This window comes from Psammomys obesus, unplaced genomic scaffold (genome assembly GCF_907164565.1).
Source record: "Psammomys obesus unplaced genomic scaffold, mPsaObe1.curated_primary_1811, whole genome shotgun sequence".
Lineage (NCBI taxonomy): Eukaryota > Metazoa > Chordata > Mammalia > Rodentia > Muridae > Psammomys > Psammomys obesus.
The window spans coordinates 161,307-187,374 of record NW_026590046.1 but is presented as its reverse complement, the minus strand read 5'-3'; the positions used below and the strand labels follow the sequence as shown (position 1 = coordinate 187,374).

Sequence of the window (26,068 nt, the reverse complement as noted above, 5' to 3'; positions counted from 1 at the left end):
TGGACCCATGGAGGCTTGCAGAGACTGAAGCACCAACCAAAGACCACACATGAACTGGACATAAGCCCCCTACACATATGTACCCAAAGGGCATCTTGATCTTCATGTGGGTTCTCTAGTATGGGGAGTCGGAGCTGTCTGACATGGTCTCTGTTGCATGCTTTCGACCACTTTCCCCCGGTGTGGCTGCCTTGCCAGTCCACCAAGGAATAGGATGCACTCAGTCTTGATATGCTGGGGTGGGGTGGTGGTGGTAGGCTCCGCCTTTTGAGGGGTCAGAGAGGGCGAAAGAGGGAGAAGATGGAAGGAGCATTGAACAAGGAGGAGAGGAGGGAGGAGGCTATGATTAGGATGTAAGGTAAATAAATAAATTAATTAATTAAAAAGAATTATTTGCAAATATAAAAGCAACCATTAAAACAAAAAAGAGAAGTATTTTACCAAACAAGACATATAAATGGCAAATAAATCCATAATTGTTCAACATCATTAGTCATCAGGGAACTTCAAAGTAAAACTACAGTGAATGAGGTGCCACCAAACATCTGTTAGAATAGGAGACCTCACAGTATCAAGTAGTGTAGCTATGGAGCAGTGCTGGATCTCTGTTGTTATAGATATGAAGGAAGAAACACCACAGGCCTTTGAAAACCATTTTCCAAGTGTTTCTGAAGTTAAGCATATACTATTTAACAGCCCAGTAATCACATTCGTAGGTGTATTTACTCCAGTGAAATGAAAATCATATAGCCTCCAAAGTTTATAAATGAACATTTCTTCTTAATCACCCAAACATGAAATAACCTAAATACTTTTCAGTCAGCAAGTGGACAAGCTTGAATCCACATGTCATATTATTCAGCAACAGAAATGAAATAATTAATGAAACAAGTAATAATACAGATAGTAAATGTACTGTGCTAAATGAAAGAAGCCAGGCTCAAGCAGTTATCTGCTGGATGATGCCACTTATGCTAATAATGAGAGACAGTAAACAACTACAAAGATAGAATACATATCAGTGGTTAGAGGACCAGATACAGCACAGGGCTGACTACAACGGGAGTAATAGAACACTTGCCCTCATTGTGGTGCCCCCATTAATACAGCTATGGGTTAATACAACTATTCACTAAAAGGATCTATTTTTTTAAAACTTTTAGTAATTATACTGTATTCACTTTGTATCCCCCCATAAACCCCTCCCTCCTCCCCTCTTAATCCTACCTTCCCTCCCCCATCTTCACACATGCCCCTTCCCCAAGTCCACTGATAGGAGAGGTCCCGCTCTAAAAGGATCCATTTTATTGTGTGTAAATTATAACTTGAGCTTTCCCCCCCCACTATAGCTGTCTTCCCCAAGTCCTCTTTTCTCCACCCCACCTACAGAATCCAGCTTCAGGCTATCTTCGCTCCTGCTCCTGGCAGCTCCGGCTCAGCAGCAGCGGTCTGAAGGAGGTGTGCTCTGGGCAGTGATTATCTTCCAGACAAATAGAGTCCTCTCTAGAAATGGCCTTGCTCAGGCCTTGCAGGTTTTTTGAAATGGACACTCAGGGAGTCTTTTGTTGACTCCCCAGGCCTTGCAGCTGGGGGAAACTCCTTTTCTGGGCACTCCACAGGCTGGGGGCAGCAGCCCATGGCCTTCTGCATTCCCAAGGGAAGCACAACCAGGAAGTGCGGCAGCATGAGGTTCTTTTCCCTCTCCAGTACCTGCACTCACAGGGACAGCCACTGCCCCTCTTCCTTTTTGGGTGTCTGAACTCCTAGTTGCTCTCCTTTCCCCGAGTGGCTTTGTGCTGGATCAGGCACAAAGAAACTACAGCCTTGGCCTGCTCCCTTTGTGTCTCATTCAGCCTCCTCTTTGTGTCTGAGAGCTGTTTCAGCAGCAGAATTTCCACCTTGGCCATCTTCTCTTGCAGAGCTTGCCCATAGATCTCCTGCTGCTGTGTCAGCTGTTGTTAGAGACTGGCAGCTTCCTCTGTGCTCTCTACTGCTGGCCCTGATGGGCTGCTTGAAGCTGCTGCCCATCGATGACCTGCTGGGCCACCTCATTCAGCTGCCTTGGCTGTCTCCCCTTGGTCCCATACCAGACTCACCTCCTGCTGGATCAGGTGGGCACTCAGCTGCAGCTCTGCATCCACGTGGTTCCGTTCTTCCCGTAGCTACTCCAACTCAAGGCTCAGGTCCACATCCAGTGGGGGTGTAGGTGGGTTTGAGGGACAGCTTTCCAGGCACAGCTGAGAAAGAGCCAGTTTTCGAGCCATCAAACCCTTAATGGTGTAGACCTTACAGACAGCATAGCTGAGCCAGTTGCTGAGACTGGGAATCCGGGTACAGCCTGATCTAGCCTGGTCATGGAGCTATGGAGGTTGCCCTGAATGCTGCTCACCGCACTGACCATGGACTTGAGCTGCTCTTCAGCAGAGGCTGCCTGCTGCTCCTGCCTCCACCTGGCCTCCTGTGGCAGGGCTTTGGCGTTCATCTGCTCCACATCCAACTCTGCAGCTCTGTCTTGTAGGGTGAACTGCAAGATGGCCTGCTCCTGGATTTGGGTGGTCACTTGTTTCTGGAGCTTGAATACGTGGTCTCTCTGCTGCTTCATGGCATCCCTGTGCTGCAGGTCTTGGGCCTTGAGCTGTACCATGAGGAAAAACACCTTCTCCCTACAGCTACACAGCAGCAACTGGTACTTCTTAGGGAGCTGGGATGAGAGTTCACTCTTCCTGGTTAGCTACTCTTCCTGCAGGGTGAGCATGTGTGTGAAGCTCTGTACACAGATCTGCAGCAGCTCTATGGTGGCCGGAAGGTCAGCCCAGTCCTCCCTCAAGTGCTGCATGGTGTCTAGAAGCTTCTTTTGCTCTTGTTCCCATGCTCGGCTGTAAACCTCAGGAGGGTCCTGCTCCCCCATGTACTTCCTGAGACTTGCCACCAAGCTCCTCTTGAGTCTTACTCAGCTGGCCCCCAAAGATCTCCATCTCCTTCTGGGCCACAGCCAGCTGTTCTACCTCTTCTGTGCATTTCATTTCCAGGCTATTTAGAGACATCTCTAAGCCCTCAGCCTTGCTGGTCAAACTGGCACAAGCCTTCTGGTGAGCTGTGTCAAGAAGGACAGCTGCTCCTGGTGGACACACTAGATATCCTCTGGTTCCCTCTGTTTCCCCTCTTCCAGGTTTTTCTGAACCATTTTGGCTCCTGCCAAGGCGGCACGCAGGCCCTTAGCTTCCATTTGACCAGCCTTCTCTGCTGGAGATGGAGACAGTGAGAGGAGAAACCCTGAAATCTTGTGGGCCAGTTGGATATAGTATGCAGCAGTGAACAACAAAAGAAAGATCCGGCCACAAAGAAGGCAGAAGGTGAGAACTAACAACTTATGCTATGGCTCATGTGTACCTATACTCACATCCAGGAACACACACATATGAAAAACACACATGAAAGACACACAGGATAAAATTTAAAATTAAAATACAAGACTAAAAGGCAAATTAATAAGCTAAAGAAAGTGCCTGAGGCAAAAGATGACGTCTAAATAGATAACATATATCAGAATATCTATAGCCAGAGGCAAGCAACTGAGGTTGAAGAGTCTTTGAAAGGAGGATATTCAAAACCAAACATGTACATCATGTACAGGGGAATATAGGATTTCTTAGATACTATAGCCAAAAGTAGACACATACAAGTGGCCTAAAGAGAGTCTAATCTCTTACTTCAGGCTAGACCACAGAATCAGTACAAATATAACTGAATATGAGAGTAGCGGCCTAGCACAGAAGCAAGATGCAAAGACTAACAGAGGTATTTTGGTGTTTGGTTTGTTGCCTTCTTTTTGTTTTGTTAATGTTCAAGAAGCTAATATCTAGTCCAAATACATTAGCAGGATGAAAATGAAAAAAAAAATAAACAACAACAACAAAAAAAAACATAGAAATAGATACCTAAAAAAACAGCACGGCTGGCTCTACTGAATAACAGATAAAAAAGACTGTAAGTTGAAGCAAAGTATTGGGGCACAGGGATCTTTTCTGAGACTGATACTCCAACCAAGGAACATTCATGTATATAACCTAGAACTCCTGTTCAGATGTAGCCAATGGCAGCTTATTCTGCAAGTGGGTACCCTAGTAAGGAGAACAGGGACTATCTCTGACATGAACTCAGTGGCTGGCTCTTTGACCACCCTCCTCCCTCCTGAGGGGGGAGCAGCCTTGCCAGGTCACAGAAGAGGACAATGCAGCCAGCCCTCATGAGACCTGATAAGCTAGGGTCAGATGTAAGGGAAGAGAACCACCCCTATCAGCGGACTTGGAAAGGGGCATAGGAGGAGATGAGGAAGGGAGGGTGGGATAGGAATGGAATGAAGGAGGGGACTATATCTGGGATACAAAGTGAAAAACAAATAAAAAATTTAAAAAAATAAAAAATTAAAAAAGGAATAGAAACCTCTGACATTCTTCACAGAAAAAAAAATAAAATTAACATAAGTATATTATTTATATTATAATTATATATAATTTTATAATATATAAATTATATATATAATTTTATAATAATATAAAATATAATGTTAAAATAATAAAATTAATATAGAACCTCCAAAGACCCAGGATAGCCAAAACAACCCTGGGTTATACTGGAACACAACCACAAAATAAAACAAAACAAAAAAACAATTCTGGAGAGATTACCACTCCAGATTCCCAGATACATTACAGAGTTTTAGTAATAAAAATAGCATTGTTTTATCATGAAAGGGGAGGAGGTCCTCCCCTATCAGTGGACTTGGAAAGGGGCAGGGAGGAGACCAGGGAGGGAGTGTGGGGTTGGGGAGGGAATGAGGGAGCGGGATACAGCTGGGACAGAGAGTTAACAAAATGTAACTAAAAAGAAAAATAAAATTAAAAAAAAATAGCATTGTACTGGCACAAAAACAGACATGAAGATCAATGGAACAAAACAAAAAAACAGAGTCAAGAAAACAAGTGGAAAAATCAAAAAGAAAATGCCCTGTGAATCTAATCAGAGAATTCCCCAAAGAAATAAAAATGGGTAGGAAATACCTCAAAGTGTTTAACATCTTTGGCAATTATGGAAATGAAAATTAAAACTAAACTGAGATTTTACCTTACCATAGTCAAAATTGATAAGATCAAGAAAACAATTAACAACAAAGCCTGGCAAAGAAACCCTCATTCACTGTTGGTGGGATTGCAAACTGGTACAGCCACTCTGTATGGAGAATTCTAAACAAAACAAACAAACAAACAAACAAAAAAGCTAAAACTAAATCTATTATATGACCCAGCTATACCACTCCTTGGCATATATATACTCAAAGAACTTTACATCCTACTCCACAGATACTTGCTCAGCTCTGCCTCTACTCATAATATCTAGGAAATGAAAACAAATGTCCTTCAATAGATAAATGAATAACGTAGTACATATACACAACGAAATATTATTTATATGTAATAAAATGAAATCATGAAATTTGCAGAAAAGTGAATGGAACTAGAAAATATACCAAGTAAGGTACCACAGACCCAGATAGCGAAGCATCTCAGTTGTGGACCATAGCTCCCAGTCTTCAGCTGTGAGTATATAACCTAGAATTAATTGATATAACAGGAAAGTAAGAAAGGACTGCAGGGGGCGGGACAAGCATTGTGAGTAGAAGTTGTAGAGAGGGAAGTAGGACACTGGTGTTATAAAGAGGGAAATGGGAAAAATGGAAGAGCACTTTTACAGGGGAGGTGGGAAGAAGGACAACACAGAGGGAGAAGGAAAGAGGAAAGAAATACTAGTGAGGAATTTTGAAAAATCTATAGAGAATCATTTATGTTTACTTAAAATTACACATCTCTATGTGTATATGTATGAATACATATATATAGCTTATACATATATGTAGCATACATATGTACATACAACCAATTTAGATAAAAGTTATGCCACTTGAGGTTACAATACTTTCACCCAAACAAAAACCTCAGTGCCAAGCAAGGGACACTTCTTTTCAAGTTGCTGGTCAGCAGAGTTGAAGAGACCTCTAAAACAATGTAGGCTACTGTCTTACTCCTTTATTGTCTCTCAGAAATTGAAAATTCGCCTCTGTTGCTGAAAATACCATACAAGTCTTGGAAGAACAGAGCTGGATCTTGCCTGGAAACCTCCTCCCTGAGAGCCAACTTTCACAATACTTGAAGAAGCTATGCAAGCTGCCAAAGAAAAACTAGCAACCCAACAAATGACTAGAAGAAGAAGACATCCTTAAAGGTACAGTAGTGGCACTTGTGGTATCCTGGGAGGAACCAACAGCCATCTAATTGGACTTAATGCATGCTCAAAAGATAAAAATGCATGCCTGGTGAGGTCATGGACCCTAGAGGAAAACCTAGTTACTTCTTTAAACCAGTATACTTTCTGACTACATTATAAATATTTACTCTTACACCCAGAGATGAGTATAGCCTCTCATTCCTCATCAAAGAAACTTCTTTGTGCAACAGATAGACATGGTTATAGAAAGCCACAAGTGAGAGAACAGCCAGCCAACTGTAAGGTGCCTATCTCTGATAAATATACAAAATTATATATATAATACCTATGCCTAAGGCTCAGGATATATCACAGAAGAGGGGGTAGAATTATAAAAGCCAGAAAACCAGGATAGGATGTCACTGTGAGACAGTGTCTTAGCCACACTTAAGAAATCTCAACAAAATGGCTGCCTAAACATATCTGAAGAAAAAAAAATGGAACACTAATTGGCATGTCAGTGTGGTTAGGGAAAATTTCACAAAGTCCTATCCCTAAATAAAGAGTTATAGGCAATTAATGGCTGCTGAGATAGGAAAAATTCAATCTTCCCTCAGGACAAAGCTCCTGACAGATTATCCAATCGCAAATGGTCAGCTCTAAACACATACAACAACTAAACAACACTAAATAGACTCAGCAGGTTGCATTTTAAAGTTTATATGTATACTTTTATATATATACATGTACGCATAGTGATATGTAATAATATTAATTAAAGAATAAAAGACCATGAATTTGAGAGGGAGTGAGAGGCTATGGGAGGGTTGGAAGGAGAGGGAGTGGAAAAATGATACAGTACTCATATGTGAAATTCTATTAAAAAATAATTAAAAACAGGCAAGGGCTGAAACTATAGTGATGGTAGTATAGACAAGGTCCTGGATTCAATTCTCAGCACAGAGAGACAGAGAGAGATAGAGATCCTGACATCAGAATTCAAACCTCAAAGCCAAAATGAATTAAACAACACACACAAAAATTTTCAAGTGCTCAATTTTAGAATGTGTAAAAACATTCATGAATATCCACACAAGGAGAAAATGAACCACAAAGAGGGACTACTTCTCATAAAAGTCATCTGAATTTTGTATAAAATAAAATGACTACTGAAGACCTAAGTTACATATTCAGTAATACATTGAGTGACAAATCAGTAAGTTCTATTACTGTACATATAGTATAAAAACACTCTCATAAAAATGCAGTAAAATAAAAAATGGTAACAATAGATTTTCTACTTTGAAATTAAAGCAAGCTTCTATTAATTCTTTGGGAAAAAGGAATAATGATCCAAAATTACAACATTTCTAAAAAGAATAAGAAAACGCCACATCAAACTCCATGAGACACAGAATGCAGTGAATAAAGGAAAATTCAAAGCTTTAAACACCAAATCAATAAGAATAAAAAGTTGTTTTTGGTCATTGCACTTTGTAACAGCAATAGAAGCCATAACTAAGACAACACTGAATATATGACCTTTGAAGGAATGTTAAAGATATAAGTCAATCCTGAAGTCAACATTTCACTTAATGAGAACATTTTAGGGCTATCTCCACTAACATCAGGAACAAGGCAAAATACACAGTCATCATTACTATGAAATATGGTATTGTAGGAATTAGCTATTGCAATTAGATATGAGAAAATAAAAGAGTAAAACTAAAAATAAATAACAACTTTATTTGCAAACCATATAAGAGTATATGAAGAATCAACAATACTAAGCAAATATTTGAAGATATCAGAAAAACTATATAAGTATAGTCAATTAATTCTCATATATGAAAACAAATGTTAGTGAAATTATATAAACAGCATAAAAATATCAACAAGGAAAAATATTTAGAGATTTTTCAAAGAAATGTGAAAAATTGTATGAAAGTTGAAAAACACTTCCTATAAACACAAATGATGACATTCCTTTTTTTAAATAACATATAGTAAAACTAATTTAATCTTTTTAAAATGTTGTCTGGCTTTAGTCCTTGGCTTTATAGAAGTAATTTTTAAGATTTCATGCCCATAGGAGTGTCTTTGTTGTATGAGAACCCTATCCATCTGGATACTATGTTATGATTTACACTGGAAGATTTGAGTTACTACCAAAGGGGCTGGAGGTGGAGACCAGCCACAGGAACAATCAGGCATGCTTACAGGATGAAGCCATAACAAAAATTCTGAACACTGAAACTCACCCAAGCTTCCCAATGGGCAATACTCCCAGAGTGCTATTGCACAGTGCTGTCAAAATAGTGTTGACTCCACAGGGAGAAAATGGCAGCTCTGAATGCGATACTACTTTTAATTAATTATACTTTATTCACTCTGTATCCCCCATAACGTCCTCCCTCCTCTCCTCCTAATCCCACCCACTCACTCCCTTCTTCTCACATGCCCCTCCCCAAGTCCACTAATAGGGGAGGTGCTCCTCTCCTTCCTTCTGATCTTAGTCTATCAGATCTCATCAGGAGTGGCTGCATTATCATCTTCTGTGCCTGGTAAGGCTGCTCCCCCTTCAGGGGGAGGTGATCAAAGAGCAGGCCAATCAGACTATGTCAGAGGCAGTCCCTCTTCCCATTACTATGTAACCCACTTGGACACTGAACTGCCATGGGCTACATCTGTGCAGGGGTTCTAGGTTATCTCCATGCCTGGTCTTTGGTTGGAGTATGAGTCTCTGGGAAGACCCCTGTGTTCAAATTTCTGATTCTGTTGTTCTCCTTGTGGAGTTCCTGTCCACTCCAGTTCTTACTATTTCCCACTTCTTACGTAAGATTTCATGCACACTGCCCAACAGTTGGCCCTAAGTCTCAGCATCTGCTTTGATAGTCTGCAGAGCAGAGCCTTTCAGAGGCCCTCTGTGGCGGGTACCTAGGTTGTTTCCTGTTTTCTTCTTCTTCTTCTTCTGATGTCCTTCGTCTTTGCCTTTCAGGATGGGGATTGAGCATTTTAGTCAGGGTCCTCTCTCTTGATTAGTTTCTTTAGATGTACAGATTTTAGTAAGTTTATTCTATATTACATGTCTATATGAGTGAGTATATACTGTGTGTGTCTTTCTGCTTCTGGAACAGCTCACTGAGGATGATCCTTTCTAGGTCCCACTGAGTGACAACACATGCTGGAGAGGCTGTGGAGAAAGGGGAACCATCCTCCACTGCTGGTGGGAATGTAAACTTGTACAACCACTCTGGAAATCAATCTGGCGCTTTCTCAGACAACTAGGAATAGCGCTTCCTCAAGATCCAGCCATACCACTCCTAGGCATATATCCAAAAGAGGCTCAAGTACACAATAAGGACATTTTCTCAACCACATTTGTAGCAGCTTTATTTGTAATAGCCAGAAGCTGGAAACAGCCCAGATGCCCTTCAACTGAAGAATCGATGCAGAAATTGTGGTACAGCTACACAATGGAATATTACTCAGCAATGAAAAATAAGGAAATCATGAAATTTGTAGGTAAATGGTGTGATACTTCTTAGACTCTGCCTTAAATGCTTCTTCCCATAGCTGATTACAATTAGTAAGCTTTCTGCACAATAAGTCAGCACTGTGCATGTTAACAGCTTTCTGTGAGTTCTGGTGTACCCAGTGAATTTTTTTGAATTTTTTTTTTTGAATATTATCAAATCCAACAGCGGTCTTAGTAATCCTTAACTTTTGGTGTTGAGAAGGATAGTCGCCTGTATGGACTGTACCCTCTAATAATACGACTCAGAAATACAATCACAGGATGACACAAAGTCACAAAGATGTAGTTTAAGGTAATTTATAAACATAATGAGGAGCAAATAAACTTTTTAAATGAGCTAAAGAATGTAGTACTGGAAGTACTCAGTGGTAGAGTGTTTGTTTAACATGTGCAAGATCATAACTTCAACACCTAACACCGTAAAAGGTCCTATACAAAATATAAAAGTACATAAAAAATAAGGGCAAGGTTCAGTACAGTGATATATGCCACAGCAGGAAGAGTTTCAGACAGCATGGGCATCTGGCACATATGAGGCCAGACATTTTATAACATTTTATAAGACTAGTTAGAAAAATACTGGAACAAAAGTAAAATAACCAATCTTAAAATACTGACTCAAAAAAACAATCAAACAAACAAACAAACAAACAAACAAAAAATAAACAAGTTGTTGTTTTGGAGACAGAGTCTTGTTATGTAGTCCAGTATGGCCATGAAGTCCCTATATTCCTGCCTCAGCTGTCTGAGTGCTGGGATTAAAGTATGGACTACTGTGCCTAGCACATAAAACTTACTTTTTAATTAATGGCTCTAAAACTGGAGAATTATTTGGAAAAAGTTAATTTAGATCTGTATATAATCCTGTGTTCAAGAACAAACAAATACAAAAAATAAGATCATACAAAATTGAAGAGAATACAAGTTAGTGCATTCTGACCTGACTTTATATTCTAACCATGAAGAAAAATCCAGATATAATGAAAGATTGACTAAATATAACCATAATTTTTTAAAGTCGTTTTTTTTTTTCCAAAGACTTAAATCCATAGACAAATAACAAAGGAGAAAAATTACTGTAACATATATTTTAGGCAAAAGGTTTATATCTAGCCAATAAGGTGGCTCAGTAGGTAAAAGTGCTTGCTGCTAAGTCTGGTGGCTAAAGTTCTATCCCTCGAACCCAACAACAGAAGTAGAGAACTGACAACCACATTTTTTCCTTTGAGATCCACATGCATGCCGTAGTGCAAGTGTCCTAATACATACACACAGGCATATGAGTGTACAAAATAAACAAATAAATGCAATAATTTCTTAAAAGTTAGTATCATTGATGTATAAGAAACTCTTAAAGAGAAAAAAAGAGCAAGTAACTGATAGAAAAAAAATTGAGACAGAGTTCCACTTATATAAACTGCCTGTCCTGGAATTATGTAGACCAGGCTGGCCTTAAACTCACAGAGATCTATCTCTGTTTTCCAAGTGCTGAGATTAAAAACATATGTCCTCATGCCTGGTCAAAAATATGAAAAATCTTTTAATAGTTTGTAAATATGTGAAAAGATATTTAGCTTCATGCATAACCAATAAAAACTAGAGTGATGCTATTTCGTATCTAGGAGATGAATTAATTACAAGTGAACAATGTACTGTGCTGGTGCATTGATGACACTATCATGTGTGGTTGGTAATAATGGAAAACAGGACAATCACTATAGAATGGAATATGATGATGTAGAAAGGAATGTGACAATAGTTCACCAAACAAACTATTTACCCTCCTGTACTGCCACTTATAGGAACTTATATACAAGATACACCTGCACAAAAAGTCACAAGCATATGCACAAAGTAATTTATTGTAGCACTACTCTTAATTGAAAAAGACTGGAAACAATTTAAATCCCCTCATACAATGTTTAAACAAAGGAGCATAGCCACTAATATATTACTATGTACCTATAAACATAAAAAAGAATAATATTAAAGAGATAATGCAAAGTACAAAATAACCTTTATAGAACAAAGTAGACATATAATACATGTTGTATAACAAAAATGCAACTAAAAGTAACTGCTTTTTTTTGGAATCTAGGTGTCCCAGTTAGGATATCTATTGTCCTGAGGAATATGACCAAAAGCAAGTTAGGGAGGAAACGGTTTATTCAGCTCACACTTCTATACTAATGTTCATCACTGAGGAAGTAAAAACAGGAACTCAAGCAGGGTTGGAATCTGGAGGCAGAAGCTGATGCAGAAGCCATGCAGGGTTGCTGCTTACTAATCTGCTTCATATGGCTTGTTCAGCCTCTTTCATAAAGAATCCAGCACCACTAGCCAGGGATTGCACCACCCAAAATGGGCTCAGAAATGCCTTACAGTCGGATCTTACAGAGGCAGTTTCTCAATTGAGATTCCCTCCTTTCAGATAAATCTAGCTTATGTTAAGTTGACATAAAACTAGACAGCACAACTGACCCTTGACACACAAACACATCATTGTTAAGCCATAATCTTTCCCTTCTTGTTCTTCCTTGCAATCACACATTAACAGCAACATTACATTCTGAATTTTTTAAACCCTAGCCTTTAAAAATTCAAACATTTAAAATTTCAGTCTCTAAAATTCAAAGTCTCTGTGGGCTCTGGTAAAATCCAAAATAAATTAAATACTTACTTAACCTCAAAAGGAAAGAACCAGGGCATACTTACATTCTGAAAAAAGCAAACCCAAACTCCAAAAGTGTAAACAACTTTATGTCTAATTATTTGGAATTCACTCACAATCTTCTAGATTTCTCAACTACTTCTGGTGTTCTTTGTGATACCATGGTACTGGTATCTCTAAAATGCTGGGGTCTTCTGTAGTTTTACTAATATCCTCTCTTGGCTCTCTTGAGGAACTACAGCCCTGCCACACAGTGCCAAGCCCCAGCTGCTCAGCCCTTCATGCTTTCAAATCATGAATAACTCTTACACTACCAAGTTCAGCTGCCAGCACAAGTACAATCTTGGCCACGTGTGCAACACAGATTCCGTGTGCTGACTCTCAGGAAACACTTCCCAGAAGATTTCATCTCTGTGATGCTGTTTTCTTCTTAATCTCTGCTAATTCTTAGCTCCAGCTAATCAGCATCAGTTGTCCCAGTAACAGAAAGGTTTCAAACACTTTAGTAGTTCTGGTATCTTGTTAATCATAGCTAATTCTTCAGCCCCAGCTAACCAGAACCACAGAATATTAATTCAAAATAACAAATGGCTCTGACTGAGTCTTTAAACTTCCTCCAGAAACTTTACAAGCCAGGCATCTATCTTCTGCACTACCCTCAACATTCTTATCTTTCAAATTCCTACAGAATATCCCACTGAGCTCTCAACACTAGCCTTTTCTAGTCCAAAGTTCCAAAATCCTTCCACAATCTTCCCAAAACACACGGTCAGGTCTGTCAAGGCAATACCCCACTGTCCTGGTAGCAACTTCTGTCCTATTTAGGGTTGCTACTGCTGTGATGAAACATTTCAACCAAAAACAAGTTGGGAAGGAAAGGGTTTATTTGGTTTACACTTCCACATTATAATCTATCACTGAAGAAAGTCAGGACAAAAACACAAACAGGGCAGGAACCTGGAGGCAGGAAGTGATGCAGAAGCTATGAAAGGGGTGCTAATTAGTAAGATGCTCAGCCTGCTTTTATGTAGAGTCCAGGATCACAAATCCAGGAGTGACACTGCCCACAGTGGTTTGGGCCATTCCCCATTGATCACTAACTAAGAAAATGCTTTACAGCTGGATCTCATGGAGGCATTTTTCTCAATTGTGGTTCCTTCCTTTCAGTTAACTCTAGGTTGTGTCAAGTTGGCATAAAACTAGATAGTACACAGCATCTTATATATCCCAGGTTTGCCTTGAACTCCTGATCTTCATGTCTCCACCTCACAAGTGCTGGGATATGCCACCATGGCCAGTTTTATCTGATTATGGGATTGAAACGAGGTCTTTGTGGATAAAAGGCAAGCATTCTACTAACAGTTGTATCCATTCCTCTCATCTGTTTTCTGTTTGTGTATGTGGGCATGCATGCCTGTGTATGATATATATGTGTGCATGCACATGTGTGTGTAAAATCCAGAGGCCAACTTCAGGTATCTTCTTTAATTTCTATCCATCCCAATTTTAAACATTTATCCATATGTCTGTGTTTTTATGAAAATATCTGACTACAAACAGTTTTAACTTTACAGCCAAGTTAAAAAAATATGCCTCAGGATCATTCAAGAAGACTATGTACTAAATCTACTATCCCACTATGTACTCAGCCTGTTTAAGTAACCTGCCTTTAAGAGAACAATGTATCCAACCTTACTATGCCTCAGATTTCCCATGCACTTTTATAACCTAAGCTAAATGCATAATTTGAATCTGAAGTTATATGCTTTTCCATGCCCAGAATTATCTGCCTGTAGTCTTGATTGCTATCTAGGGTTGTCTGGAGTCAGTAAATCAACTCATCCCTTTGTAAAATCTGTTAAAGATTTCTGTAGAGAATTACTTGTTCCTTTCCTATGCCACATTTTCTGTGCTGTTCACTGCATACTGAGCAAAGTCATTTATTGAGGACAGACACAACAGCAACAGACCAGATACAGAACACCACAAACTACCAACTGCTGAGTCGTCTCTGTATCTTCAAGCCTCATACTGACAGAGTCTCTCACTAAACTTAGAACTTGTGATCCCTCTGATCAGCAAACCCCTCTCTATCTGCCTATATTCCTGATACTGGGGTTACAGAGGTTCATCATAATGCCTGGCTTTTACAAGGATTCTAGGGATCTGAACTCAGGTCCTCATGCTTATTCAGCAAGCATTTTATCCATTAAGCCATCTCTCCAGATTCTTTCTTTAAAACAACAACAACAACAAAAATCCAAAGAAACATTAAAAACAAAAACTGAACATTAACAAGACCAGATGTCTCAAAGGCAGAGTAAAAATGGAACAGAAGTGATGGAGTAGTGACAATTCTTTGTCTTTTTATATAATTTTGTCTTTTAAAAATACATTAAGGGATTGGAGAGACAGCTGGTAAGAACACCGGCTACTTTTGCAGAGGACCTAAGTTCCAGTTCCAGCACCCACATGGTGGCTTGTAAATGTGTGATTCAGCATGTCCTCTTCTGGTCTACTCGGGCACCAGGCACACAGGTGATGCACAGATACATATGAAGGCAAAACACCCATGCATGTAAAAATTTTAAAATTATGTTAACATTTTATATAAAAAGTTATAGTTAAATTGATGACATTGGGAAGAAATAAAATCTAAATATAATACAAACTAAAAATTTAAATCTAACAATATGATAAATAGTATATAAGGCCATTATATAGAAAACACAGGAAATAATTAGTCTAAGGAACTTTGGAACTCTATATTTACTGCAGACAGAAGGTATGTAGGCAAATCACATACTGTGCTAAGTAAGTTCTCTTTCTGCAGTGATACAGTTCCAGGAATTCTGAGTCTAGTTTTTGTATAATGCTAAGTAAGTAAGTCAATATATTGGTGCTAGAAGCCAATATATATTCAGTGCTAGAAAAGAAAACAGTGAGACACAAATGTGGACTAAAGAATAACCAGAAAGATTCATGCAATACTGTATGAAGTCAAGGAAAGTACAGAGAAGTGTGCATACACATGCATATACATATAAGCTGGAAGCCAAATTAAAATAAATTACATGTTGTATAATAGTATTGTGTGCAGTAACTATAATTTAGTCAAAATTCCTACTTATTTATTGTTATTATTAGTGTGCATATGAGTAAGACAACAAAATAACAGACATTACCAAGCCAAGGAGAGAGGCCTCAGCAGAAAATTACCCTGATGGCAACCTGAATTTGGAATGCTACTCTCCAGAACTGTGAATAAAAATAAATTGCTATTTAGGCCACAGTCGCCAGTGGTTTGCTCTATCTTTACAGGAAATACTTGGAATAACAAGAGTTTGAGGCTTTTGTTTTTGATATTTTAGAATATTTTAACATACATAATGATATCTTGGGGATGAGACCCAAGCCCAGATATAAAATGCACTCATGAAAACACACACACACACACACACACACACACAGAGAGAGAGAGAGAGAGACAGAAAGACAGATAGATACAAGACACCACACACTTGCCCAATGTATAAGTAACTGTCCAAGTAACTACCATATTGAAGAGTTCAGCAGTGACTCCCTTGTAAAAGATCATCCTACCTAGGTTGGTTAGTTGGTTGGTTGATGGTTTACACCTCCCCAAAGAGGTGCAGAGTAGGGCATGAGAGAGATTCTTGACTGAGTATTTACCTGTTCCCTACTTCCTGGGGACTCTGCACTGGGCATGGGAAAAAGGGTAGAGTATATAGAAGAAGGGAAAGACTAGAGCTGGGCATCCATCTATACACCTAGACTGCAAGGAAGCCCTTATCCCTGTTGGAGTCAGGTTTTCCAAGTGTAGCCAGTAGGGGGGGAAGTGTTCACATCTCTGTAAGTAACCCTTCCCGCTATGCTCTGTAAGTAACCCAATAAAATTCCTTGGTTCTCCAAGAGTGAACTTCAGCAGAATTGCACCTTGCTTTGTTATTTTGACCTTGGGAAGAGGAGTAGATGCTGATTTATATTTACTTCAGGGAAGGCATTTTAGCAACATATCTATATCTTAATTTCTGCCATATTTTCAATGTACATGCATTTTGATTTTGAGCCATTATATCACATGAAATCAGGTATGGAATTTTCTAATTCTATAATACTGGCACTCAAAAATATTAGATTTTGGAGCATTTCAGATGTCAGATTTTTAGATTAGGGACGTTCAATCTGATTGTTAATCACATGCACTTCAGAAGGTAAATGTAATTCTCCAGTGTGATGTAGGAAGATGGCTTTACTCTAGTCATTTAATAACTACATTAAGTCTAACTATGTGCCCTGAAAGTACACAAGAGGCACCCAAAAAGACTTAAAGGAGAAGTAGAAAGCAGTCTGTTTAGGGATACAAGGACTTCACAAAAGTGCTAGAACATGTTATGACCACCCATTCCCAACAAAAGAAGGCATACAGACCATGTCTCTAAACCCCAACAAAACTGTGTAGGTGGCCCAGCCTTTCCCTATATCAACAGGTGTTTCTCCAACATCAGACAAGTAGGAAATACAAGCAAAGGAGATCAGTTGGGAGTTTGCAGCAGAGAAAGTGCTTTTTTTCTCCAACTGAGTCTGCCTGTGCTGGCGAACAGGCAACACTTCATGGGAGACCTATATAACAAGCATCCAGGTGGGAAATACTCTTCATTCCTGCTGGCCAAGAACACTAACTCCTATTGTGGCTAGGCACAGACAATGCAGGGGTAAATCTGCCATGAAAGAAGCCTACCTTAGAAAGCACGGCTTCTCTTCTGAGTAGAAAATTCCTATAATTTTATGGTAGCTGGGTGTCCATTTTAACCTTCTTATACCAGAATAAGGGCTCAGTCACTTTCCATACAGCTTCTAACACTCTACCTCCTCTGAATTCCTCAAGGCTAACAACACAATTCTACTTAACAATTTCTCTACCTTACTTTTAGTGGCCACCCCTCAATAGGACAGGTAGGTACAACCTACTGGAGTCAGTCCACTGACCCCACATAATTCATGGACTTCTGATATGGTACTGTGACCACCTCTCAGTCACAGTGTGACTCCAAGAACCTTGTTCTTGTTCACTTAAACCTCCAGACTGAAACTTCTATGAGCAAAACCTAACTAGATAATACCCTGAACCAAACCTACTAAAGGCTTTGGCCCACATGATCCTCACTTTCTCTTGCACTGCACCTGTGTTATATCCCAGATGGTCTTTCTTGTTAATGCTGTGAGATATTATAATGCCTTCTTCTAAGTTCCATTTCTATTATGCCATAGGGATTTTGTGTCTCACCTAACTGGCAAACTTGAATATAACTTCTTCCACTTATGAAGATATTTTGGTGGGAATATACTACACAATTCAGATAAGAGCCATTGGGTACCTACTGATATAAACAAAGATTCCTGGGTGAGAGGCACTGGATAAGAGTAGAAACTTGACATTAAGCCATCCACCAGAGTAAAAGAGTACTTTATTAAGTGCACATTATAATCACCCTACCACATCCTTCTGAGAACTGTTCACAACAGGACTTGGATATACAACCACTTTCAGGAAAAAGAATTCAAGTTCAAATTAAAACAAACAAGCAAACAAAACACAACCCACTAAATGTTTAAAAAGAGGGAAGAGACTCTCCCTCTTTTTAAACATTTCATAGAAGATAGTAAAGTGGAGCTGCAGGGAACACAAAAGTACACATGAAATTACAGGGAGGAGGAATTTAGGAATGTAACCCCATAAAATCAATATCAGCTCCTGGCTCATCCTCAAGCTATTCATGTGTGCAGCTAGTCTGAAACAGAACTGTGAGAACTGAACTAAGGGATGCCACATGCTAGAACTGGCTATTAGGCAGACATGATGGGTATATATTATATTAGTAAGGTTTGAAAACTGAATAAACATTAAAAACAAAACAACAATGACAAAAAACCCTGAACTATACTGGGCAGATTACAATGTGTAGCCTGAACTCAAGTGGGTTAACTGCCTATCATAAAGAGAAAAATCAACTTTCTCCTTAGGATTCACACAAAACCTGGAATATGAAGATGTTAAAATCAATACTTTTAACAATGTAAAGACAGATGTAGGTAGCACATGGCTGTGCCACCCACTTGAGTGGCTGAGGCAGGATAAAATGAACCTAGGAATTTGGGACCTGACAGCAAACATAGTAAACGTCACATAAAAACAACACCCTAAACCAAACAAAGAAACAATTACACTGTAGTAGTGTCCAGTGTAATTGTCAATGCATGTATGATAACCAAAACAGAAAGGAGACCTATGTATATAAGGAAACTTAATATAATAGCCAATTTCATACATCCAGCTAAAGAGGTAAAAATATTAACATTAATTGTATTATATAAAGTTAAGTACACATGATAATCTCTAGAGCAAACACAAAAGAAACTATGTCAATAGATATAGTATAAAATACAACCATGGGCCAGGCATGGTGGTACTGAGCTGCAATCTCAATGTTTAAAAAGCAGATGAGGCAGGATGATCACAAGTTTGAGGCCCCCGGCTGTATATCAAGTTCCAAAACAGCTTGAAATGGAAAGAACCAGTAGACAGAAAAACAACACAGGCCTTTAGTCCCAGCACTCAGGAAGCAGAGCAGGTGGACGTGTGAGTTCAAGACCATTCAAGGGTTAGATATTGAGACTGTTTCAAAACAAAGACAACTAACCAAAGAAAAGAGTATAAAGCCAAATAATACCACCAACTAACTGCTGACACATATAGAATACCAGACTAAAAAGCAGAGCATGCATTTTTTTTCAAGTATGTATGGGTTGAGAAACAAGTTTAGACAAACTTAATACAATTGAAATCACTGGACTACATAGCAAGATGCCATCTAAAAAAAAATAACACAAGCTAAACCCAAGATACTCAATGGTAAAGTTATATTAGACCTAAGAGGATTCTGGGTTTATTTCTCACCCCATACAGAGAGATAAATAACTATATCATACAAAAAAAATGTTTAAATAATTTTTTAAAGGCAGCAAGAGGAACTACCATCAAACAAAACTGAAAAAAAAACAGTGAATGAATAATGAAACAGAACACTAAAATCCAATTACAATTAAAGGTAGAAAGACTACAATATACCAATTGAATGAAATTTTCTAAATTGACTAAAAATATTACCCAGTATTAGTCACTTAATTGTATGCTTCCCAGTTCATATATTTGGAGACCAATTTATATATGATATTTGGAGATAGGATATTTATAGAGGTAACTAAAAGTTAAATGAAGGGTGCAGCTGAAGATCAATGGTAGAGTAATTGCCTATCAAGCACAAAACCCTGGGCTCAATCCCCAGCACTGTCATAAAAGAAAAAGGAAAACCTAAAGGAAGGTATGAAAGAAAAGCCAATATAGAACTAGCAAAAGAAGAGGAACAGTGTGAAGTGAATAGCAAGTTCACAGCAAATATGCAAGTAGAGAGCAGGCCTTAATCACATAATAAATCAGAGATGACTTTGAACTTGGAATTCCCAGCCTCTAGACGTGTGAAAAGAGAAACTTTCATTGTTTAAGGCACCTAGTCTTAGTTATGATAGTTTCAACAGACTAGTGAACCCAACTATATGTTATCTACAGGAGCATTCTACCAATTCAACTATCCTTGAGAAGAATTTATAATTAAAAAATATTATTTGAGTCTGTTCTCTCCTTCTATTAGGGATGTCTCAGGAACTAAACTTGTGTCAGGCTTGACAGCAGATGCCTTTACTGTTTCACCATCCTACCCTTGAAATAAAGTTTAAATCAATAATCTAGGCTTATTCCTTAGAAAATTAAAAAAGAAAAAGAAAATTAACACAAAACAAACTGAAGACTTAATAAAAAACAAAAACAAAATTTAAAGTAGAAAAAATGACACAGACAAATCAATAAAGAATGACTATTTTTAAAACATCACAAGAGACTGAGAGATGGCTCAGTGGCTTTAAGCACTGGCTGTTCTTGTAGTGGACCCTCATTTCAGTTTCTAGGCCCCATATAAAGGCTTGCAACCATCTGTGACTCCAGATCCAGGGGATCCAATGCTTTCTTCTGATCTCTGTAAACACTGGACAGGCACGTTGGTACACAAACATGCAGGCAGGCAAAGTACTCCTATACATAAAACTTAACAAAATAAATCTAAAGGCATAAAATCTTTACAAAGCCTTAGCAAGACTGACAAAAGGGGACATAAATTGTTAATACAAAAAATGAAATTATGAATAGAGAGGCCAAGAGACGTCTGTTAAAAAAAAAAAACCTATACATTAAATTCATAAAGGAACCCAATCTTCAGAAATCAAAGCTCACCCAAGATGGAAAAGTCAACATGGATATATCTGTAATTAATATAGAAGTTGAATATTTATTTATTTTGCAGTTTTGGGATATAACCCGGAAATTACCCATTAGGGAAGTGTTCTACCACTGTGCCATTATCTTCAGCCCCTGAAATTGAATATTTTAGTTAGCTTACAATTAAAAGAAAAAATGTTTAAACACTGTCTATGAAATATTTAAAATAGAATTCACTCGAGTTCCCAGAAAATAGAAGTGAAAAGAATAGCTTCAATCTCATGAGGCATTAGACTAATAGTAAAACTAAAGCAGAAAACAGTGTCAAACCCATTACAATGTATAATATGTGCTAATAATTTTATTAAAAGACACATCATTTATGGACTGAAAACTGTGTCCTTCAAAACATTATACACCTAAATACTAATCCCCAATATAGCAGGATTTGGACTAAGAAGACTAAGGTCAAATGAAGTCAGAAAGGTAGAGCCTTCACCTGACAGGAGTGAGTCCATACAGGAAGGAGAGCAATGAAGTTCCCTGACCCTCTTCCCCTATGGTGTACACATAGGACAGGCTATGTAGGGGAAAAACACAGAAAGGCAGCCACCAACAAGTAAAGAAGACACCAGAAACCAGCCCTGCTTGCACCTGATCTTGTATTTCTAATCTCTAGAGCTATGAGAAGATAAGTTTATATAGTTTAGGCTACCCAAAACTTTTAAACTTTAATCTTTTTTTTTTGTGTGTGTGTGTGTGGTATTGATGACTGAACTATACCTGTATCAACTGTGGTATCTTCTCAAGGTAATCTAAGCAGGACAAAATAAATGCATAAGAGCTGTATGCTGAAAGGAATAAAACATCAATGAGATTATCAAAGGTCTAAATAAATGGAGCAGTATACTGTATTCATGGATGTCAACTCTCCTAAAATGGCTTTCAATGTTATTTAATTGCTATCATAGTCCTAGCAAGAGATTCTAAAACATGTAAGCAAGATCATCCTAAAATTTATGAAGAAATCAAAAGGAAAGGAATACATATAGCCAATCAATTCTGGCATGGTGGAATAAAGTTAAGAGATTATTATATTACTTAATTTTAAGATTTACTATAAAGCTTTATTAATGAAGGCACTGTAGTGGTGGTGAAAGACCAATACACAAATCAACAGAATAAAACAGACAACTCCTAGATGAAAACACAGGAACTGGCCATTATAGTATATGGTACTCATCTGCCAAGAGGCAGGAAGACCAAGAATTCCTGACCAGAAAGGATTATATAGTCAGTTTCAGGCTAACCTGGGTTACATATCAAGACCTTAAAAAGTAAAAAAAAAAAAAAAAAAAAAAAAAAAGTCAACAAAACACAAGAGTAAAACACATCAGTAGTTGGTTTGAGATTTAATCCCTAAGGCTCAACAACAGAAATAATAAGTAAGTAGGATTAAATGAAAAAGCTTCTGCACAAGGAAGGAAATAGCTAACAAAATAAAGAGCAAACCTGTGGATTGGAAGATAATACTTAAAAGTTATATTTAAATTATTTAAAAGCGATTGTTTGTGGTAAGTTATTAATAGTAAAAAAAAAAAAAAAAGGCAAGGAACTCAACGGCAAGCAAACAACTCCGCTTGAAAACAAGTAATCTCAACAGATTCTTCTTAGAAAAAAGACATAAGCAAGCACACAGCCATAAATGCTGCTCTTGGGAGGCAAGCTTAAGCTACATAGCAAGTTCATTGCTGACCTGCAACACTGTCTCAAAAAAAGACACAAAAATAGCCAACAGATATGTGAAAAAATACTCAATATCACTAATCATTACAGAAATACAAATTAAAACCATGAGTTATCTCCTATTTTTCAGGATGGCTGTTATCAAAACTATGAATGATAACAAGGATTAACAAAGATAGCATGGCTGGTAGGAATGTAAATTAGTACAGCCATTATAGAAATAATGAAAATATTTCTTTAAAAAAGCTAAAATTAAACTTCCATACAATTCAGTAATTTGACTTCTAAGTGTAGACAAAAGATTTGAATTATGTTCAAGAGACATCTACATTCCCAAGTTCATAGGAGCACTAGTCACAATACTCAAGACAGGGAATCAAACTGTGTCCATCATGAGATAGATACATAAAGTGTTTATGGAATACCATTCAACTCTTAAGAGAAACCCTGTCTCAAAAAAACAGAAAGAAAGAAAGAAAGAAAGAAAGAAAGAAAGAAAGAAAGAAAGAAGGAAGGAAGGAAGGAAGGAAGGAAGGAAGGAAGGAAGGAAGGAAGGAAGGAAGGAAGGAAGGAAGGACCCCAAAAAACAGAGGTGGGGAAAGGCAGAGTGTGGTAGTGCATGAATCCCAACATTCAGGGGGCAGAAGTAAGCAGATCTCTGTGAGTTCGAGGACAGCCTGACAACCTGGTCTTCACAGGGAGTTTCAGGCTAGCCAAGTTTACACAGTAATACCATGTATCAAAAAAGGGAAATTATGTCATTATGACAATGTAGATGAACCTGGAGGAAACTATGCTAAATGAAATTAAGAAGACATACAGACTGTATATTTTCTATTACATGTAGAATTTAGACTCATATGTAAGTAGATTCACAATCAAACTCAATAGTAGCAGAGAGCAGAATGGAAGATAACAGAGGCTGGAGGGGATTAGGGAGATATTGATCAAAGCATAGAATATGTCAGTTACACAGGATTAAATGATAAGTATTTGAGATGATAGACATGTTGGATTCGATAAGCATTTCACAATAGGTAAATAGCATCATTTTGTGTCTGCTCCCTATCACCTTGCTTTCTTATAACTCAAGACAATCTACCTAAAAGTGGCACTATCCATCATGGGATGGGATTTCTCACAGCAATCATTAATCAAGAAAATGGCCATATGGTCAATCAGCCTGGAGCATTTCATCAATTAAACCTCCTTATCCCCAGGTGACTCTAGTTTGCATCAAGTTAACAAACACACTAGCCAGTATAGTATCCAGTAAATATATACAACTATACTGAATATTCTTTTTAAAAAATAAGAACAGAGACAAATACCACCAATATATTTTTGTAGTGTTCAGAATTGAGCCCAGGTTCTTGCCTATGCTAGGTAGGTGTTCTACCATAGTGCTACATCCCTAGCATTTGCATTTTGGAGACAGGATCCTGCTATGTAACTCAGGGTAATCCAGAACTCATGGTCCTCTTATCTGAGCAGGGATTACAGCTATAGGCCATCGTGCCAGAAGATAACTCACTGACCTGAAGTGAGAGGTCGGACAGGGCTTTGTGTAGACTGAGTGTCTGTTACTAGAGGTTTCATTTATATCATATTCACAAAACAACTAAAGTCCTGAAATAAAGAACAGATAGGAATTTCCAGGAGTCTAGGTTTGGGGTTGGTGGTTAGGTAACAGTGAATGTAGCCTTGAGGTAGGCTTAAAGTGATGTAATATTTTGGGTTTGATCATGTAAATGTCTGTGATATTGTACTATAGTTCTGAAAGATCTAACAGGTATACAGGTCCTCTTTGTACTAGTCTTCAAACTGTATATATGTACATATTCTTCAAACTCTATGTAAATCAATAACCTTAAAAGCAAATACATAATTTCCAACTAAGATTATGAATATGTGACCCCAATTTATATCACACACTTGAGAAAAGCAAAATTGTAAAGAAACAGAATATAGAGCTATAGTTGCCTGAGTTTGCGGGATGGGAAATAATAGAACTGTAAAAGAACGGCATAAGACACCTTTCAGGGAGATGAAACTACTCTCCATTTCACTGGTTAGTTAGTTATATCAATCTACTTCTGTTAACATCTGTTAACTTGTACAACAGCAAGATTTTACTGTAATTAAAAAAAAATGAATACTGAGCAAAAAGGAAAAAGATAGTAGGTTGTTAATATCTTGAGGAAATTGTCTTTTGGATGGAAAAGAATTGAAAATCAAACTAAAGAGATTATTTCAGAAAAATCATTTGAAAGAGAATAGCTTCAATCCTAAAGGGATTTCATTCCCAAACTATTCTGTCTCCATTCTCTTTATGGAATGTTATGGGAAATAACTGCAGGAAATCAGGGACATATTTGTTATCAGTATATTATTGAAGACAATTCTACATGAAGACACAGCAAAGATATGATCTAAAGTATAATTCCAGAAAACATTGGTTTTCTGAGGCCTTTGTATGAACTATCCTAACAAAATAAGGCAAGCCAAGGTACTGGTTACAATACCATATAGCTGCCAGAAGTCTCAAAGAGAAACTGGACACTCACAAATGATCTTACCAAAAGAACTGACAATTTTTTTAACTTTACAATGGTGCAAAAATGCCATAAACTGAACAGAAACCATACTTTGAATTTTTATTTCTCCTGATCTAAAGATAAGTAGTATTCTATTCTCCCATGATTGAGCAACAGCTCCCAGTAAGCAATGCCATAATGGCCTATACACAGCACAGTATACTATGTTGCCATGATGTTTAGTAGGACAAGGGCATTAAATGAAATTTCAAATTTGAGTTGATATAACTCCAGGATGTAACATCACTGTAAGTTAAGAAGCATCTAGGTGGGCCACACCTCCTCCAGCTGCCGAGCCTCGGAAAGTCCCAAGAGAGATGTGTTGCCGAGTGGAATCAGGGGCCACCCCTCCAGCCAGAAGATGAAAGGAATGCTTCTGGGGACCCGGAGAGGGAAAAAGAGATGGTTAGAGCCATGTGAGGCCGGAAGAGAAGGAAAGACTGTACGAACCAGATGGGAAGATGGGAGCGTGATGAGAAGATGACCCGGGGCTAAGTGGTGGGTGTGAGAAAGGGAAGCCTAGAAGAACTAGAAGACCAAATGCTATTTTATTACAGGCCTGAAACTCAGAAGGGTCATTCAGAGACAGTAGAAAAGGGCTCCAGACCCAAGAAAGTCAGACACCAAGATTTCCATTAGAGCAGGTTCTAAATTGGTGAGAGAATTGTTAAAGGATGCATTTGGGACCAGATCAGCAGGTAAAGCTGCTTCTCACCTGAGTTCTGTCCCCAGGCCCTAAAGAGTGAAAGGAGAGAACTGCTCGCACCCTTTGTCTCACCCCTGAGTGCCTACTGTGGCATTCATGCCTACTGTGGCATTCGTGCTGTCCCATACTGCTGGGGGTGAGGGGCAGGATTAAGATGCACCATTGGTCTACAGTGAGGATGGAAAAACACAGAATTACC

General features: G+C 38.3%; 1 pseudogene; it reads right to left on the bottom strand.

The window, feature by feature from the left end:
* Window positions 1–1,403: 1,403 nt before the first annotated feature.
* Window positions 1,404–24,080, bottom strand: LOC129675576 (coiled-coil alpha-helical rod protein 1-like; annotated as a pseudogene).
* Window positions 24,081–26,068: the final 1,988 nt, after the last annotated feature.